The sequence below is a fragment of the Silurus meridionalis genome, chromosome 3 (assembly GCF_014805685.1).
Source record: "Silurus meridionalis isolate SWU-2019-XX chromosome 3, ASM1480568v1, whole genome shotgun sequence".
In the NCBI taxonomy this organism is placed as follows: domain Eukaryota; kingdom Metazoa; phylum Chordata; class Actinopteri; order Siluriformes; family Siluridae; genus Silurus; species Silurus meridionalis.
This window is the reverse complement of record NC_060886.1, coordinates 33,435,015-33,455,461: the sequence shown is the minus strand read 5'-3', so window position 1 is coordinate 33,455,461 and position 20,447 is coordinate 33,435,015. Positions and strand designations below refer to the sequence as shown.

The following is a 20,447-nucleotide window of genomic DNA, read 5'->3' as shown; positions in this document are numbered from 1 at the left end:
ACTGGTAGCGTGGCCGAGTGGTCTAAAGCGCTGGATTTATGCTCCAGTCTCTTTGGAGGCGTGGGTTCGAATCCCACCGCTGCCACTTTATAAATTTGGTCAAATCTCCTTCCGTAAATACTGCAGAATTTAATCAGCGGGTCCAAAGCCTAGATCCATCGAGATCGAGGGTCGCTGCAAATGCTAGTCAAAAGGTGCTCGTTTTAGCTCTATGTTAAACAGTCTCACGAGCTCTTGTCAAATAGAATACAAAGGTTATCCTGCACTGCACACAGTTTTTCTTTTAGTTTGTCAAGATTTGTATTTATTTCTCCGAACAACCAGATAGGTCCAAAACACACATACTAAGCTTATTTTCAGAAAACAATAAAGGACTGGATTATGCAGATCAGTGTACTCTGTACAGCATTGTTGTAAAATCTGTCCTTTTCACTTGTTCACATTATGCAATACACTGATTTACTTTTATGTGACACTTTTTCTTTCACAAACGCTGTAAATAAGAGTGTCATGGTTCATCTATGATCCATCTCCTAATTGAATTAATAAGATAAAATGCCACTATAGAAACGATAAAATAAAGAATCTGAGAAAACTAGCAGATTGACATTGCATTTTTTTCCCTTTGCACTTTATTTACACACAGATTTAGCCACACAGCTGCACACTTTTGTGCCATTCCTGGAATCAGATTCTGTTCAAATGAGAGACCATGCTTAACGATCATGATAACAAAACAAGTGTTCAAGCCAGTAATGTCAAATGAAAGCTAGACTGGTGTGTCACAGCGAGGTTTCAACTATTTTTGTCCAAAGACATGCTCAAGCATTTGGATGAGTCTTCGATATTCAGTGAAATTTTGCCAAAATATTTCAGTATCAAACAAGCAACAGAAGACTTGAACACGCAAATGTAGCAGACGTATTTCGTTTGCGGTTTAATTATCTACGGGGTTGACTTAAAATAGTTCTGCTGCAGTGTTAAAGAGCTGTGTTCTGGCAGAACAAGCTGTGGGAAATGTGTAAGAAACAAACGTAGGCAAGATTTTAACATGGTGCAGGAAAACCCCAATGGATTTCAAATCCGTCACCTTACCCACTTAACCATGACTACACAAGGTTCTGCCTTAAGGCCACTGTGGCTTGCGTGCATCAAAGGGAAACCAATGGCAATTTTTCTGTTTGGCTCTCACACACCACAGATGTAGACTAGTTTACGAAGTCAACAATAAGCAGTCAGAAGGCAACAAGAGTTTGGGGTTAACATGAATGAGACAGAGGAGTCAGTGATGTAAACATGACTGAGAACAGAGACATTCCTGATCATCATCTTTTCTCTGCTTGTGTTCTATATGTGGATCTTCTATGGTTGTTGTTCAGCCTGCATACATTTACTAGGTAACAAAATGTTTAATTAGTTTTTTTTGTATAAAACATTTCTGTTTGATCATTTTTAATTAAAATATAAATAAATAAATAAATAAATAAATAAATAAATAAATAAATAAATATAAAAGAGGCGAAATTAATCCTCCAGTGCAACACACGTTATGTAGATAGATAGATAGATAGATAGATAGATAGATAGATAGATAGATAGATAGATAGATAGATAGACAGACAGAGTAATATTTGAAAAGTACCAGACTCAAGGTTCAATACATTCCAGGAAACTGAGTGTTCGGGTCTCCATATGGATGCATGGGTTTAAATCCCACTTCTGACACTAACTTCATTTTCAGGCAGATGGATATATAAATTAGAGATCAATAGATTGATAGGAAAGATGAGCAGGCATATATATGCATTCAGACAGAAAAAAAGATAAGACTGATGTAGATAGATAAGAAACACAAAAAGAAGAATAGATAAGACAAACAAGTAGACAGAAACTTGCAAAAATAGTTTTTTCAGCCACTAAGGGGATAAAAACACAGGCTTGTATGTCAGGATGGCCGAGCGGTCTAAGGCGCCAGACTCAAGGTTCAATACCTTCCAGGAAACTGAGTGTTCTGGTCTCCACATGGAGGCGTGGGTTCGAATCCCACTTCTGACAGTGACTTTATTTTCATTAGAAATCAAAACAATAATGAAATAATTATTCCCCTTTGTATTTCAAACACAGACATACAGAATAAACAAGTAGATGGTTACCAAATAGTGGGAAAAACAGCCAGAAAAAAACTGTTAATACAGACTAGCAGGAAGATGGATATATAAATTAGACAGATCGATAGGAAAAACCCAGCCAATAGGGTTGCACAAGCCAGTGCACTCTTAGTGCCGGTCCCAATTACTATTACTGGTAAAGGGAGAGAGGTAGCTGATATGATGGAGAGGAGAAAGGTACATATGTTGTGTGTTCAGGAGACCAAGTGGAAAGGGAGTAAGGCTCGTTAGTAAAAACAGGTATGTAGTTCCTTTTTATTGATGTGTTCTGCCTACACAAATTCATTCCATTGAAGATGCATCTAAAATCGATGCTTGATGTTTAGACCTAATATGTATGTCATATGCACCTTTGTTATTTAATCTATTTTTGAACATAACACATACAATTTACAATTTATATAATAATAATTATATTTTTGCTGAGATTACCCGACAATTTGAGAAAATTCATTGTGTTTTTGTGATCGTTCTAAAAAAAATAAAAAATTAAAATTATATCAGAGTAACACTGACCTTAAAACAAGTGAATGTTTTCTTCAAATGCACTGTATAGTGTCTTATCTGTATCCATCAATGTTCCCTGACCAGCCTTGAACATACACTGATTGATTGATTGTTCTTTATTGGGAAGTGTTCACCTGTTTGGTGACAGGGGGCGCTGCAGCGCTGCTCAGAAAATACAGAGACTCTGTACAGTAAAACCTCGTTGTACGAGCATAGTTCGTTCTTGAAAATTGCTCATGTGTCCATTTGCTCGTACGTTCGAACCGATTTTCTCCGTAAGAATGAATGTAAAAGCGATTTAATCCGTTCCGAGATCTCATTCGATCGCTTATTTCTGCACTTAAAAAGTATTTGTACTGTTCTGCACATTACCGTAATGTAAACATAATTGAACACTTAATCATGTGGTAGTGGTTAATTGCGAGTGTGAGATGCGTACCATGCTCGTAACCTTCTCGGTTTCCATGGTAATTCTATTTACTTTCCTTTTCACAGCACCATCACTGATTTTCTGGGGAGACATTTTTCAAGATTTCTAGTGAAATAAAAATATAACACAAAAAAGTTATGTTTTTGCTGCACTGAACAACGAGAGCGACCGAGTGATACGTCATCATCTATGCGACTGATGCTTCACTCCGCCGAAAACGGGGAACCTGCAGCATGGGTTTGCTCGTGCCTTCGAAATTTGCTAGTGAAATAGGGTAAAATTTTGCGAGCAAGGTCGCTCGTATCTCCGTTTGCTCGTACTATAGGTTGTTTGTACAATGGGGTTTTACTGTACTACATTTTCTATATACTTTGTAACATAAAGTCGCAGTCTTGCACTTCAACGACGAAATGACGTCATCGCACAATGATGTCATGGTGTTACTTAGCAACTTTTAGAAGGATATTAATTCATAGTCCATAACAGTTTTAAAATAAAGATACATTTTAATTTCCCTTTGACTGATCATCTCAGTTCATCTCCTCCAAGTCCTTTAGCGAGTCAAACCTGACAAAGCTTGGTAACATGTTATAGGAGGGTTATAATATAGTAATGTTAATTTGATGAGACAGACTCCACTTTGGACAAATTCAGTCTCCACATTAGACAATCAAAGATAGAACAGCTGCTAAAAGAGGCCACAAAGCAAGAGCGCTGCAACCATGACCTCGACGTGATTTGAACACACAATGTTTGGATCTGGAGTCAGATGCGCTAACGTTGTGCCAACAGGTCAGAGTTGCTGCAGGAACCTGCCTCATGGCACAGAGTTGGCTTTGCATGTTTCTCGTCACGGTTGTAATGACAAATGGAGTCTGATGGTCACGTTGCAGTCTCTGAAATTTTCCGCATTTAAAGTTCCTGATTGTTGGTGTAATTAAGATTCAAGAGTTAGTTTTCATATGTACAGGAAACAATCTGTTACACCATACAGTGAAATAATGAACTTAGTGTCAGTCATTTGTTCTGTGATGAAATGTCAAGTTTGTTTTCAAGTTTGTTTTTTTGCACAGAGACAAGTATTTTATTGAGGCCAGGTGTTGCAACAGCAGACATGTGAGCAGAGCCCGGATAGCTCAGTCGGTAGAGCATCAGACTTTTAATCTGAGGGTCCAGGGTTCAAGTCCCTGTTCGGGCGTTAAAAAGCTAATGGTTGTTGGTTCTTATTGGTGGAAAATCAAAAGTTTGTCTGAATCTTCCCTTTATGTCAAAATGCCATGACTCTTCCTCTGATATTCCAGATGTTTTCCTATCCTACCCATACATGAGTATATAATGCTTTAGTCTCACTGTGGTAAGCATCCTTTATGGTGGTAATTTTGACCAACAAATGGCTGTGACAATAGTCGTCTTTGTTTGAACCCAAAAGATATTCCCATGATCCTCCCATGCAAATATCATTGGTTTAAACATACTTTAACTGTGACATTATTTGACGTGTCACTGAAACTTGAATTGTGAATACATAGGGTTGTTTTTTACTCTGGACAGGCAACACAGAAGATGCTGTGGGTTTACAGAATAATTCACGAGTCACTGTTATATGAACAATAAAACATTTTATTTTTGATTACCGGAAAAACTACAAAGATGTCAAATAATAAAATGTAATAGATGCAAACACACAAAGGTACAAATAATATTTCAGAATTATATATATTTTAGCAAAGAAGGCACAGGTATTGAATTTGTATTTTGTTATTATTAATAAATCTGATTAAACATTTCAGGAGTTTATTTTCTGTATGTGGTTTGAACTATCGGTTGTGGTGAGGGTTTTTGTGTGTGTGTGTGTGTGTCTGAGTTTTAGCCTGTGCATCTCCCAGGATCTGATGTTTTAGGTGCCACCCAGTAAACTGCAGTGGATCCAGTAGAATGGGGAATAATACAATCAGAGACACAGGGTTTATTTTTTTAATGTTTATGTGCCAATGTAGCTTTCAAAATGACCAAAAAAAAAAAAATGCTAATGTCTCTGTGGTGCAATCGGTCAGTGCGTTTGGCTGTTAACTGAAAGGTTGGTGGTTCGAGGCCCCCCAGGGATGTGATAGTGGCTTTTGTTAGACACCAAGTGCTGCCGTGCTGCACACCAACCTGAGCTGAGAGCAAGTGGAGGAACGAGTGACTGTTACTGGGTGGTGCGTCTTAGAAAAAGGCTTCTAGGTTTGAACAAGTTTAATACAAAACTAACTTTAAATATCAATATGATAAAAAATAAAAATGCTCCTGAATCCTGCATGTACACAAAACAGACCAATCCTGCGTCTGATCTACACTGTGTGACCAAATGTATTGGGACACGTGACTTTTCCACACCACATCAGTAAAGAGCTCCGTTTAGTCTAAATTTGACTAAAAAATAAAGAATAAATGAGAGATAATATTTCCAGAAATGTTGCAGTGAGCAGAAATGGACCTTTCGGCTAATGGTGTAGGAGACATCATCATTAGCCTCATGCTAGCCGGGTTTGCTAGCGCTGTTTTTGTGTTAACTAGTTTCTTAGAATATTTAATTGAAAGTTGACCAAAACCAAATACATTCGTCAGACACTTATATTGTGTTTATAACTCACTAAATGTAGAATATTTAGACTGAGGATGAAGACTATTAAAGCTAAGATTAGTTAGCCGGCTAGTTAGCCTAGCTCAGTGGTTCTCAAAGTGTGGGCCCTCTAGTGGAGAATAAAGATATGACAGGTGGGCGCAATGAACGGCAGGATTTATTTATTTATTTATTTGTTCTTCATTAATAAATTTCACCATGAATAAAGTTCATACACACAAAGCAACACAAACAATGTTGTGAAAATCTATTCAATGGATAAATGTGTGACATTGATCACAAAAAACAAGCAAACAGGTAATTCAGCACAAGCAGACAAAAAAACGTAGATGGTAGAAGCAATAAACCAAAAATTCATCTTTAAAGAAAATATAATTGTGGTTTGTGTTATCCTGTTCCTTTTGCCACATCTTATTTTTAAACTTTTAGATGTTGCTAAACTGAAAATTAAATACAGATCTCATCTGTCAGAGTGACAGTATCAAGTCTACAACTCAGTTGTTAAAAGATGTATGCATTTGCTCTATTTTACACAGATTGCAAAGTGACAGAAAGGCAAAGTGATAACACAATTACACCTTTCTTTTCTCTATTTTTGTTTTTGATGCTAGTTGATGATCATTTAGAATTGGTTAGTTTAATAAATTAGACATTTTTCAACTTGAAGTATTTTATTATACTTTTTTAAGGTGACAGAGGACAAGTGGGTTTAAAAATCCACCCCTCTGAAGTGGTAAATGGCAGAAAAAGATTGAGAATCACTGCTAAAAAACACAAACAGAAGTCACATTAGTACAGAATGGAGCATAAAGCACGTCCGGATAGTGCCGCTAGAGGGCAGTGTGAGACTGAGAGTTGAGGATGTGAGCTGTGTGAAGCTGGGATCAATAGTCTGTTAAGGGGTGGGAAGAGGGAAAAGAAGGGAAAGAAGGAAAAACAGGAAAAAGAGAAAGAAAAATGTAAAATGGAAGAAAAAGAAAAGGTAATGGAAACATGTCTTGCACATTTCTTATGGTTGTTGGCAGATTGATGTATATATTTTATAGCAAACTGCCTTTTGTGCTTCCCAGAGAGAATCTCTGATGTGAATGACGCTGGTTCGAATCCCTCAATAGTGCACACAAATACTGATGATGTGAATAAAAATACATCACTTGTCACTCATGTTCATTAATATCTTTGTGATTTGACTGATTTTTTACTGGAAATTCCAATAAAGTGCATAAAATGCATGTTTATTTCTTTTGTTAATGTACTTATTTAACCTTTAACACTTTTTTAACAAAAGTCTCTTTTTCATTATATGGGACATGTTCTGTATTTATCTTTTATATTTATATTCTACATAATAATAATAATAATAATAATAATAATAATAATAATAATGAGGATGATAATGGGTTCAGCAGGTTCACAGAATAATTCACGAGTCACTGTTCTATAAACAATAAAACATTTTATTTTTAATTACTGAAAATGCTACAATATTACAAATCAATGTATATATTAATAAAGGTTAATTAACAATAGATATAATCAAGTACAAAGATTTAAAAAATGATCCTAATTGGGTCTGAAACAACAACCTAATGATAAATAACTATAGATTATAATAGTAGTAAATCCACAAAATAAATGGTAAAATAATATCAAGTCTCTGAGTGACTCAAAACACCAGGAAGAAATGGTTAAAGGAGCAGAACTGGAAGAAACAGCAGGTCTGGATGCAGATGAAGGACTGGCTGAAGGAGATGAACTTTGACTACCAGGCTGTAAAGACACATATTGTATATTATGAACTTAAGCATAATAATGATGATAATAATGACATATGAAGATCTTTTTAAATGACAGGAATCTGCATTGGTACATTTACATTAGGTTTGGCTGCTGAATTGTTGCTGAAGGATTCACCAAACCGTGACTTGTAAAATCATGTAAAATCACACATGTGCTGGAAATGTAAAGATCTGATTTCCCTTTTAAAGAAAACACAAATGATCTTCTATTCAATAAAAGACAATATGACTATAAAAGGCTTTGGGGACGTTCCAGAGATAATTGCGTGTGGAGTAAATACTGAAATATGAAAATAATGAATGAGCAGTGATAATGTAAGTGCAGGCTGTATAATGGTGGGGGTGGAGGTAGAGGGCGCTACAGCAGTAGGAGTGGAGTAAAGCAGGTGGAACACTTGCAGCAGGTGGAACACTTACGACCTGGTAAAGAACAATAAAGAGTGTGGAAAACAGGTTTTATTTACCTTTTAGCCTTGGTATTTTTTACAGATGTAAATAAGAAGAAACATTGCAAAATATACATACAGTGAGGAAAATTAGTATTTGAACACCCTGCTATTTTGCAAGTTCTCCCACTTAGAAATCATGGAGGGGTCTGAAATTGTCATCGTAGGTGCATGTCCACTGTGAGAGACATAATCTAAAATAAAAAAATCCGAAATCACAATGTATGATTTTTAAACTATTTATTTGTATGATACGGTTACAAACAACTGATGTATTTGGGAGTGTAGATGAGAGAGCTGGTCTCATATTGCTCCAAAAAAAATTATTAAGTTACTGAAAATAATTTGCATTGTTTAGTGGCTGTTTCTCTGATGTAGTGACTGTCAGAGTAATGAAAATACTCCACCATGTACAGTAATTGGGTAACAGTAGGTGGCGCAATAATGACATTGTTTATTCATGACAAACACAAAGGTGAATGAGAGAGATCTCAAAGTGAGCTACCTAGTAGCTGAACTCGTAGCCTAATCAAAAAGCCCCACACTGTGGCAGAGACATTAATGCTACCTGCCTGCAAAGCCGCTGTCAACAAGATGCTCGTCCCTGATGCAGTTAAAGAAATAAAAGATTTTTGTAAATTTACCCCCTTACAAAGAAATTAACAGTTTAGAATTTTTATATTAGATTTATTTTAACAGAGAGACAGAATATAAAACAAATATGCTGTAACATTAAATTATATATTAAAAAATGATATATTTTAACACAAAAATAGAGTTATTACTGCAAGTCAGTGTTAAATAGTAAAAAGACCCAAGTCAGGAACACACACGCAATCTTCCATTTATTTAGTTCACCCACTGGTAACACACACAGCAGGTGAATTTCGGCATGAGCGTGTATTCCGACCCAGACCAAACTCTAATATTTCATACACTGTATTTATACCAAGAGATCTTTACAATTCACATGATCATGGTAGATGAAAAAGTTCACTCACTTAATTTGATTACAATATATACATTATATTGTAAATTGTAGTGTTAAAGCGTCATTTTGAACACAATACTGTAATTTTTCATGTTTACTTCTTTACAATTTTATATTTATTTTAACTGATTAATTTATGCATCTCGCAATGCATCACGGGAAGAAATACTTCCATGACGTCTTCAAAAGCATAAAAGGCTTCAATCTTGTTAAAAAAGCTTTCCTATAAGAATATTACTGTATAAATAATAGAAACATGTTGAATGGAAAGATTTGACGGTAAAACTTACAGATAAAACACGATGAATCTCTGGATTCCGTTTCACATCAGCGTCATTTAGCCACGCCCACATCGCATGTGCCGTAACAAACCTTTTCCTCGTTTTAAACCTATAGATGTATGTAACAGGTGTATAATTTACCCTGTTCAATTTACATGTCCTGTTTCAATTCATACTAAACTGTTGATTTGTCTTGTTTATACTCATATCTGTGTTTATAAATGTAGTTGCCTGATCAAAATGGGTGCTTCTCTTAAATGCCTTGATAATAGAAGCTGATGTCACTTCCTGTCCTGACTCCTCCTCTTCCCTTTCTGTATTGTAATCTCATTGGAGTGGTGGGTTTTTCCTAAATTTATGATAAACTGGTTTAATTTTATATTAATTACTTTTATATTTATTTATTATATATTTTTGGTTGAAAGAAGCAGAAATAGAGGACAGGGTAGTGTGGAGGAGGATGATCCGCTGTGGCGCCCCCTAAAGGAAGCAGCCGAAATAATTTTTTATTTTTCTCACTGAAGTTTTTGTGTGAGGTTTCTTTATCTATCTGTGTGAATATTTTACACTTTTGTTTGTATTTTTATGAATGCGAGGGCACATGGTGATAAGTCTACCACACACACAATAAGTGAAATATCACCACAGCGGCTGCTGATTTGTTGTGTGTTTTTTAGAAGAAACATTAAATACTTCCAGTGAGCTGCAGTCTGCAGTCCCGTGTCTGATTTCACATCACAGCACACAGAGTCAAGTATTTCAACTGGTGTCGTCGATAGTGATGAGCGATACCAATCATTTTCTTTTCAATCCGATACAGAGTACTTTCAAGACGAGTATCTTCGATACAATACTTCTATGAAATATGTATAAACTGTTTTAATACAAATCAGCGGCTTTGCAGGCAGGTAGCATTAATGTCTCTGTCACAGTGTGGGGCTTTTTTTGATTAGGCTACGAGTTCAGCTACTAGGTAGCTTACTTTGAGATCTCTCTCCTTTACCTTTGTGTTTTTTTTATTAATGTTGACATCATTAATTCTTATGTCATGAATAAACAAAGTCATTATTGCGCCACCTACTGTCACTCAATTATTGTACATGGTGGAGTATTTTCATTACTCTGCCAGTCACTACATCAGAGAAACAGCCACTAAACAATGCAAATTATTTTCAGTAACTTAATAATCATTTTCTATGAGACCAGCTCTCTCATCCACACTCCCAAAAACATCAGTAGTTTGTAACCAGACACACTGATAACATCCTCACACATCTCCTTAATATCACACATCTGTACTCTGGTCTGAGAGAAAAAAAGAGAGAGAGAGAGAGAGAGAGAGAGAGAGAGAGAGAGAGAGAGAGAGAGAGAGAGAGAGGAAATAGTATAAAACAAACAGATGATTAATAGTTTTTACACAGAATTAAGCAAAAATTAAGCACTGATAGTGCCACTAGAGGGCAGTGTGAGACTGACAATTGTCAATGTGAACTGTGGGGTACAATTAAACTTTTTCTATATCTAATGCAGTTCTTCTTCTTCTTCTTCTTCTTCTTCTTCTTCTTCTTCTTCTTCTTATTATTATTATTATTAGTGTTATTAATTTCTTTTACTTCATGCTTTGATCTTCAGTTAAAAAGTCCAAATTTACAATATAGAACTACTGCAACATTTCAGTGGTAACATACAGCATGTTTTTGTAAAGTAAGTGACTAAAAACCCCAAAGGAATTTTCTTGTCACTTTATATGAGTTGTTTTAGAAAAAGCATCAATTAAATGCAGAGAAGCCCCTTTTTTAATAACACTGTTTTTGGTCCTGTGTATTTGGGGGTGTTTTAATTTTAGAGTATGTTGTATTTAATAATCTTTGCATGTGTTTAAATGCTTTTCCTTTTCATGTTTTCTCCATGAAGCGTTTACTAAGAGCTTACGAGCACCTGGGCTTTGTTTTGCAACTGATCCTGAAGCAGAAGAAGATCACATTCAAGCGCGTTCCCTCAGCCGTCACCAAGTGCCTTAGATCAGCTTCCTCCATCATCACATAAAACCTAAAAATGTGATCTCTTTATAAATATTTTTATAGATTATAGTTATAACATTGTATATTTTTGTACATAAATAAATAAAATACACAGTAGATCTGCACAGCGTTACTCGTTCTCTCTAATAGTTTATACAGTGGCAGGTCTTCAGTCCCAATCCCCCTCTTAAAAACAACACAGGACAGTGCAAGACAACACAAAACAGTGTAAAACATATACACAAGACACAAAATAGTGATTAACGAAAGGTGTGCATTTCTAACTGCTGTTTTTTTCTGGAAAATCCCATCTAGAAATAATTTCTAGATGGTATTTCTAGTGTTGATATTCAGACTGCATCTAACCATTATGGTGTGTGAGTGTCTGTTTGTATTACTCCCCATATTGCCAGATAACAACATTTAAATCACACAATAAACGATACAAGGCCACAAATCTAGGAGACAGTAACATGAGAAGTGATGCAGTATCATGATATAATACCGTATATTCCGGACTATAAGCCGCTACTTTTTTCCCACGCTTTCAACCCCGCGGCTTAAACAATGAAGCGGCTAATTTATGGATTTTCCTGTGTTTTCTCGGTTTCACAAGCTTCAAGCCAAAAAACTGAGCCCCATAACATTAGACCAATGAAATTGCCGAAAGGGTTCAGGTGAACCAATAAAATTCTTTATATCAAATCGGGTGCGCTCTCACTGAATCATAAATATGCATGAGGTTCAACTGTGTTCTGAGCTGCACGGCATCGGGAGAAAAGCTTTACCGATGGTGATTTTTAAACACACGATGATGCCAAAAGATAAACTCCCGAGAGAAATTGTTGTGAAAGGAAGGAGGAAGACAGTGAACAATGACTTACTCTTTAGATACAAGCCGTGTAACAGACACTGTCTTTCGTTAAAGCCTGTGTAAAGTTCATTAGTTTTAATGTAGGCACCTGCAGCTTATAGACAGGTGCGGCTTATTTATGTTCAAAATGAAAATCTTTGTAACATTCAGTGGGTGCGGTTTATATTTGGATGAAATCATCAACTCCATTGTACACTTAGCAATAAGAGGGTTCATACAACACTTTAACTTAAAGCACAACCGCTGTGAGCCGGATTCGAACCGGCGTGGGAAAACCCCATTGGATTTCGAGTCCAACGCCGTAACTTCTCGGCCATCACAGCAGTGCTGAAGCGAGAAAATGGAAATGAAGAGATGTCTTTATTATTCTTTTATAGTTCGTCATAGTTTCAGCTTAAAAGAAGCATTTAGAATTGAACAGTGTCTCTGACAAACATTGGCTAAAAAAGAAACCCTCAAAGTATCTGTCCCAGACGCACCACCCTGCCAGCAACAGTCACTCAGTCCACTCAGTGCTTGGTGTCTAACAAAAGCCAGAACGTCCCTGGGTGGGTTTGAAACCAGCCTTTTGGTTAACAACTGAAAGCGCTAACCAGTGGCGCCATTGGCTGAGAAAGAAATGAAAGATCTCTCACTGATTAGCTGTCATTACAAGAGACACAGCGCACAAGCGAGCTTCCGAGATCAGACGAGATCGAGCGTTATCGAGCTCAGAGTGGTATGGCCGTAGACGAGAATTGCTGATTTAAATTGCCAATTTATTTTTTTTTGTTTGTTTGCTTATATGCCTTTTCTGCTATTCAAGTAAAACTTTTATCACAATTTATTCACCACAGTAGATGTTCATCCTTAAATTAAGCATGAAAGCAAATCGAATGTACATGAGTCAAAAAATTTGCCCAGGCCCTCAACAGTTTTTTATAAAAATCTAGAAACCCCTCTGTTATGTAATTCTTTGTTTTCATCCACAATATGTTGTCTCCAAGTTCGAAGTTGCTTCACTTGCTTCACTTGTTTAAAACCCCATTTTTGCTTTCCATGACGCGTTGCTTTATTCATCCATGTACTTTTTTATCATTTTCATTTATCATTTGTTCCACATCTATTAACCCCAATTCTTCCTTCTCTATTGCTCCCATTAAGGTGTTGTATGCAATTCTTGCTGGCTTCCCTTCCCATAAAAAATCTAAAAAACTTTTTTAGCCTTCTTTCTGCCCACAATGGCACAGATGATGTGTATAAAATATATCATAGATTAGAATTTTTTTTTATTTTGGCTCCTGATCCCCTACAGAACTTTTGTACCGTTTGCATTGCTTTTTTCACCAGATTTTTGACCAATGGGGTTGTGTCATCCGCATATTTAAATATTTTATTCTCTTCTCCCTCGATGCCTAATCCTTTTATTCCTTTTATTCCTTTTATTCCTGTTTTTTAGTTAGTCCAAAAGGAACCACAATTAGATGTACAATTAATGTATGGGTAATATACAAATACAACACAAATGGGTCCAAGAGTAAACAATCAAGATCAATTGCTACTGTGGACAGTGGTGCCTAATGTTTGTTAGTTGCAGCACTGCTTTGTTATTGCTGGAAGAGTAGGACCCTCAGAGCATTTGCTGTCAACAGTTGTGTGTTGCATGCTAATTTCAACAGAATTTTGGTGGTTTGTTAAAACTATGACCAGATATTAGATAGAACGTTTTCACTGCTATGGCATGGCTATTGTTTGTCGATATGTATCTTATAACTATATTTAACTATATTTGCACTTGACCATATTTTATGTTGAGGACCTTAGCAAGTCTCAAATTAATGGTAGAACTAGCATCAAGACAAAAATCAAATCTATGCTTCTGCCTTATTAGCTGTTAGTTTGAATGCATATGTCCAAGCAATATTTTTTTTCTAAATCTAAGAGCAAAGAATTACAACAGCTGGCTGAGTAGTCACTGTGTGGCATCGTGGCGCTGTGGCTTAGTTGGTTAAAGTGCCTGTCTTGTAAACAGGAGATCCTGGGTTCAAATCCCAGCAGTGCCTGTTACAGTTGTCCTTTGCTGCTTCTTCTTGAGTGCCTTCCAGTGTTTTCTTCATGGCTTGAGATTTGACATTGCAAGTGGATAAGATGGTTTCTCTGGGGCACTGAATGGTGAATTGCAGGCTTTGCTCTGACCCTTTTAAAAGCATCATAGTATTTTTAGCAATGGGAAAAACTGTGCTTTTATGCAAACTATGAGCCAGCCATTAAGATGAACAGTTACGAGATAGTAAAATACAGCCCTGTGCACTGTAGGGCTCAATGGATAGCGCATTGGACTGCTAGACTCAGCGGTAGAGCTATTCAAAGGTTGTGGTTTCGAGTCCCACCAGAGTCGTTGTGTTTTTCCACTTGTCTCTCTAGTAACTTTTATTGTGCACCAGGTAGATTTAAGAGCCACATTGCATGTGGCATGTCCGTGCTTCTCGTACTAAACCGAAATGCTTTGTCGGTTGTGGTTTTCAAAAAAAATCTCCTCTTGTTCCACATGGTTCTACTCGTTTGAACAAAACGTTGCTGTACCCTAATCAGATGTTCCAACACATATTCCTGACACAGAATCATTCCATACTTTGTGCTCACACATCCAAAGCCCACACTTATCTTCTGATTAGCAAAGATTAGGAACATGGGCACAACTGTTTTGTCTCATTGGCATAACCATTTATAGACTGCTTGTGTTGATTCAACTGCCAGGCAATTGTGGATTCTGAGGTGTTGATTACATGGGTATGTAATGTTTCATTAATAATTGGAGCATTTTTGAGGGCAAGGCTGGCCTGTTAGGGCGGGACGGTATCCATCCCACCCGGGAAGGTGCTGCTCTCATTTCTTGTAGTATAGGTCATAGTCTCAGAACAGCACTAGTTAACAAGTGACTGTCTAGAGCCAAGGCCAGGGAGCAGACAGACAGGCTAAACCGACCGTCTGCTAGCTGCACAGAGTCGTCACTCAGGATCCACCAAATTGAGACTGTGTCTGTCCCCCGAGCAAAACCAAAATATAGGAATTATCAGAAAGTCTGTTTTAGTAACCTGTTTAACATTAAATTAAATAGGACTGAACGCACAGCCAGCACCTCTGATCTAAAGATAGGATTGTTGAATATTAGATCTCTCACGCCAAAAGCGCTTACTATAAACAAAATTATTACCGACCAGGAGTTTAATATAATGTGTTTGACAGAAACATGGATTAAATCGAATGAATATGTAGCATTAAATGAGGCGAGTCCTGCTGGGTATAGTTACATACACCAACCCCGTCTAAATGGCAGAGGAGGTGGAGTAGCAGCTATTTATAATAATAATCTAAACGTCACACAAAAGACTAAACAAAAATGTAAAACATTTGAAGTTCTTTACACCAACATAAAATATTCAGTGTCCGAAAGCAGGTCAAGTCAGTTAATTCCACTAATTATTATTTATAGACCCCAGGGCCCTACTCTGATTTTCTGATAGAATTTGCAGATTTCATTACAAATGTAGCTACTTCTTTAGACAAAGCATTAATTGTTGGTGACTTTAATATTCATTTTGATAATCAGGAAGACTCCTTAAGAGCAGCAGTTGTGTCCATTCTAGATTCAGTTGGAATCAATCAGAATGTTATAGGACCCACTCATAGTGGTGGACACACTCTCGATTTGTTGTTAACATTTGGATTAAAAATAAAAAACGTAGTCATAATTCCACAGTCTGAAGCTATTTCAGACCATTATCTAATCTCGTTTAAAATTTGCCTAAGTCATTGCATTACTACCTCACCACGTTACCGTGTTAAGCGTACTTTCACGTCAGCTACAGCAGCACGTTTTATTAATAATCTTCCCGAAATTACGATATTAGATAGATCTCCGTCAGACCCCGCAGAGCTCGACTGGGCCACTGAGCATCTAGAAACAACGTTACGTTACACTCTAGATGATGTAGCTCCCCTTAAGACCAAAATGACCAAAATGATCAGGGAGAAAAAATTAGCACAGTGGTATAATGATTATACGCGCACCTTAAAACAGACCACTCGAAAATTAGAACGTAAATGGCGTCAAACAAAATTAACAGTATTTCAAATAGCCTGGAAGGAGAGCCTCTTAAATTATAGAAAATCTCTTAGTGCTGCTAGATCAGCATATTTCTCCACCCTCATAGAAAATAACAAGCATAATCCTAGATTTTTATTCAGCACGGTAGCAAAATTAACAGAGAATAAAAGCACTGCGCTAACATGCACACCATCATTAGGTAGCAATGATTTCATGAACTTTTTTAATAATAAAATTGAAAACATCAGGCAAGAAATCCAGACGGTTAATATAAATCCAAACTATTTTACAAGTAACCCTGTAGACAGCAGTGTAATTATAACGGACAATCAACTACAAAGCTTCACTCCTATTCATGAGAATGACTTAATTTCATTAATCTCCTCATCAAAATCATCAACCTGCATTCTCGATCCCTTGCCTACAAGTTTCTTTAAACAGATAGCTCCAGAGGTAATTAAACCTGTTTTAAAAATAATTAACTCTTCCATTAGCACTGGTTATGTACCTAAATCCTTCAAACTGGCAGTTATCCACCCCCTTATTAAGAAACCTGACCTTGACCCATGTCAGTTGTCCAACTACAGACCGATATCAAATCTCCCCTTTATATCCAAAATTTTAGAAAAGGTTGTAGCACAGCAGTTATGCTCACACCTGCTTATGAATAACATTTTTGAAATGTATCAGTCAGGATTATCCGTCGGATATGTATATATCCAATATATATATCAAGTAATTAATATATATATAACGGATCATCCGTCTCCACACTACTCTGTCCTTAAAATCTGCCTCTTTTAAACCAACCACCTGCATGTCTTCCCCTTACCACATCCATAAACCTTTTCCTTGGTCTTCCTCTTTTCCTCCTTCCTGGCAGCTCCATCTTCAGCATTCTCCTACAGATATACCCCATGTCCCTCCTCTGCACATGTCCAAACAATCTCAATCGTGCCTCTGAGCAGCTGATTTTCATTGCAGTTTGTATGGCCGTGGTACCACGCTTACAGCAATAACAAAAAGGAGCTGCAACTAACCAACATTAAGCACCACTGTTCTAAGTGGTATGAGCAGCTGATCTTTATAGGGTACAGCAAAGTTTTGGTCACGGTAGAAACACGTGGAATAAGAGGAGGATTTTTGAAAACCGCATCCAACAAAGCATTTCGGTTTAGTACGAAAAGCACAGACATGCAATATGGCTCTTCAATCTACCTGGTGTACAATTAAAGTTACTAGAGAGACAAGTGGAAAAGCACAACGACTCTGGTGGGACTAGAACTTAAAACCTTTGAATAACTCTACTGCTGAATCTAGAAGTCCAACACGCTACCCATTGCTCCACAGAGCCCTATGTTGACTAGTGCTGTATTTTACTATCTCGTAACTGTTCATCTTAATGGCTGGCTCGAAGTTTGTATAAAAGCACAGTTTTTTCCATTGCTAACAATACTATCAAGCTTTTAAAAGGGTCAGAGCAAAGCCTGCATTTAGTGCTCCAGAGAAACCATATTATCCATTTGCAATGTTAAATCTCAAGCCATAAAGAAAACGCTGGAAGGCACTCAAGTGGAAGCAGCAAAGGACAACTGCCTCAGGCACTGCTGGGATTTGAACCCAGGATCTCCTGTTTACTAGACAGGCACTTTAACCATCTAAGCCACAGCACCTCGATGCCACACAGTAAATACTTATGCAGCTGTTGATAAAATATAATCATAAAATATAATCATAAAATATAATCATAAAATATAATCATAAAATATAATCATAAAATATAATCATAAAATATAATCATAAAATATAATCATAAAATATAATCATAAAATATAATCATAAAATATAATCATAAAATATAATCATAAAATATAATCATAAAATATAATCATAAAATATAATCATAAAATATAATCATAAAATATAATCATAAAATATAATCATAAAATATAATCATAAAATATAATCATAAAATATAATCATAAAATATAATCATAAAATATAATCATAAAATATAATCATAAAATATAATCATAAAATATAATCATAAAATATAATCATAAAATATAATCATAAAATATAATCATAAAATATAATCATAAAATATAATCATAAAATATAATCATAAAATATAATCATAAAATATAATCATAAAATATAATCATAAAATATAATCATAAAATATAATCATAAAATATAATCATAAAATATAATCAAATACTGCATCTAACCATTATGGTGTGTGAGTGTCTGTTTGTATTACTCCCATATTGCCAGATAACAACATTTAAATCACACAATAAACGATACAAGGCCACAAATCTAGGAGACAGTAACATGAGAAGTGATGCAGTATCATGATATAATACCGTATATTCCGGACTATAAGCCGCTACTTTTTTCCCACGCTTTCAACCCCGCCGGTTTAAACAATGAAGCGGCTAATTTATGGATTTTCCTGTGTTTTCTTGGTTTCACAAGCTTCAAGCCAAAAAACTGAGCCCCATAACATTAGACCAATGAAATTGCCGAAAGGGTTCAGGTGAACCAATAAAATTCTTTATATCAAATCGGGTGCGCTCTCACTGAATCATAAATATGCATGAGGTTCAACTGTGTTCTGAGCTGCACGGCATCGGGAGAAAAGCTTTACCGATGGTGATTTTTAAACACACGATGATGCCAAAAGATAAACTCGAGAGAAATTGTTGTGAAAGGAAGGAGGAAGACAGTGAACAATGACTTACTCTTTAGATACAAGCCGTGTAACAGACACTGTCTTTCGTTAAAGCCTGTGTAAAGTTCATTAGTTTTAATGTAGGCACCTGCAGCTTATAGACAGGTGCGGCTTATTTATGTTCAAAATGAAAATCTTTGTAACATTCAGTGGGTGCGGTTTATATTTGGATGAAATCATCAACTCCATTGTACACTTAGCAATAAGAGGGTTCATACAACACTTTAACTTAAAGCACAACCGCTGTGAGCCGGATTCGAACCGGCGTGGAAAACCCCATTGGATTTCGAGTCCAACGCCAGAATTCTCGGCCATCACAGCAGTGCTGAAGCGAGAAAATGGAAATGAAGAGATGTCTTTATTATTCTTTTATAGTTCGTCATAGTTTCAGCTTAAAAGAAGCATTTAGAATTGAACAGTGTCTCTGACAAACATTGGCTAAAAAAGAAACCCTCAAAGTATCTGTCCCAGACGCACCACCCTGCCAGCAACAGTCACTCAGTCCACTCAGTGCTTGGTGTCTAACAAAAGCCAGAACGTCCCTGGGTGGGTTTGGAAACCAGCCTTTTGGTTAACAACTGAAAGCGCTAACCAGTGGCGCCATTGGCTGAGAAAGAAATGAAAGATCTCTCACTGATTAGCTGTCATTACAAGAGACACAGCGCACAAGCGAGCTTCCGAGATCAGACGAGATCGAGCGTTATCGAGCTCAGAGTGGTATGGCCGTAGACGAGAATTGCTGATTTAAATTGCCAATTTATTTTTTTTTGTTTGTTTGCTTATATGCCTTATATCAGAAAGGCACCACGGGCATAGCAGGTCATATGGAAAACCTCTCCAAGAATTAAGTTTCGTTTGGGCATGATAAAAATCTAACAGTTTTGGTGTCAGAAGCGAGATACTTTCAGCAATATCCAAAGGGAGATCACACATCAAGGTAAGTTTTAAGATACTTCCTTGTTTGCTGGGATTGTCCCATATGCCAGCCAATAGGGGCTGCATATGTGTTCGTGTCTTGGTTATGCATTAATTGTTTAATGATAATTTCCTTTGGTGGGATGATTTCGTCGCGACATTGGTTTCCTCACCTTAGATGTAAGATGCAAGATTAGAAGATGTTTTTACGGTTTGTCTAATATAGGATATTGTCTGAAGTATCCAAAAGAATCCACGATAATTTCATATGCCCGAAAAAAATAGATTTATGAAAAATTTATTGTTAAAAAAGTGAGAGAAAAGGAACTAAAGAAAAACGGACATTTTGAAAAGACTAAAATTTTTCAAAAGACTTCAATCTTGTTTTGGCTTTATAGTCGATTTTTTTTCTCCTAACTTACAAAATTTGTGATCCAATTGGAGAGACTGGATTACTCTTTTTGTTTGAAGACTGCGATCCCCTGGTGCCTTGCAGCTGTATTGTCTAAGTGTTATGTGTTGTGTGTATCTGTGTATTAAGTGTTGTGTGTCTGTTCTTTGTTCTGTG

The 20,447-nt window shown here is 36.5% G+C and overlaps 6 non-coding genes across 6 annotated transcripts; 4 read left to right on the top strand and 2 right to left on the bottom strand.

Moving 5' to 3' along the window:
- The first annotated feature begins 3 nt into the window (after positions 1–3).
- On the top strand, positions 4–85 carry trnai-uau. Its single transcript has one exon. It is a non-coding gene; the product is annotated as a tRNA-Ile (tRNA).
- A 1,859-nt stretch (positions 86–1,944) lies between these two features.
- On the top strand, positions 1,945–2,055 carry trnal-caa. The gene is made up of 2 exons: positions 1,945–1,982; positions 2,010–2,055. It is a non-coding gene; the product is annotated as a tRNA-Leu (tRNA).
- Positions 2,056–4,230: 2,175 nt separating this feature from the next.
- trnak-uuu lies at positions 4,231–4,303 on the top strand. The gene has a single exon. It is a non-coding gene; the product is annotated as a tRNA-Lys (tRNA).
- Positions 4,304–12,381: 8,078 nt separating this feature from the next.
- Positions 12,382–12,463, bottom strand: trnas-cga. The gene has a single exon. It is a non-coding gene; the product is annotated as a tRNA-Ser (tRNA).
- A 1,645-nt stretch (positions 12,464–14,108) lies between these two features.
- Positions 14,109–14,182, top strand: trnat-ugu. The gene has a single exon. It is a non-coding gene; the product is annotated as a tRNA-Thr (tRNA).
- Positions 14,183–17,826: 3,644 nt separating this feature from the next.
- On the bottom strand, positions 17,827–17,900 carry trnat-agu. The gene has a single exon. It is a non-coding gene; the product is annotated as a tRNA-Thr (tRNA).
- Between the last annotated feature and the right edge of the window lie 2,547 nt (positions 17,901–20,447).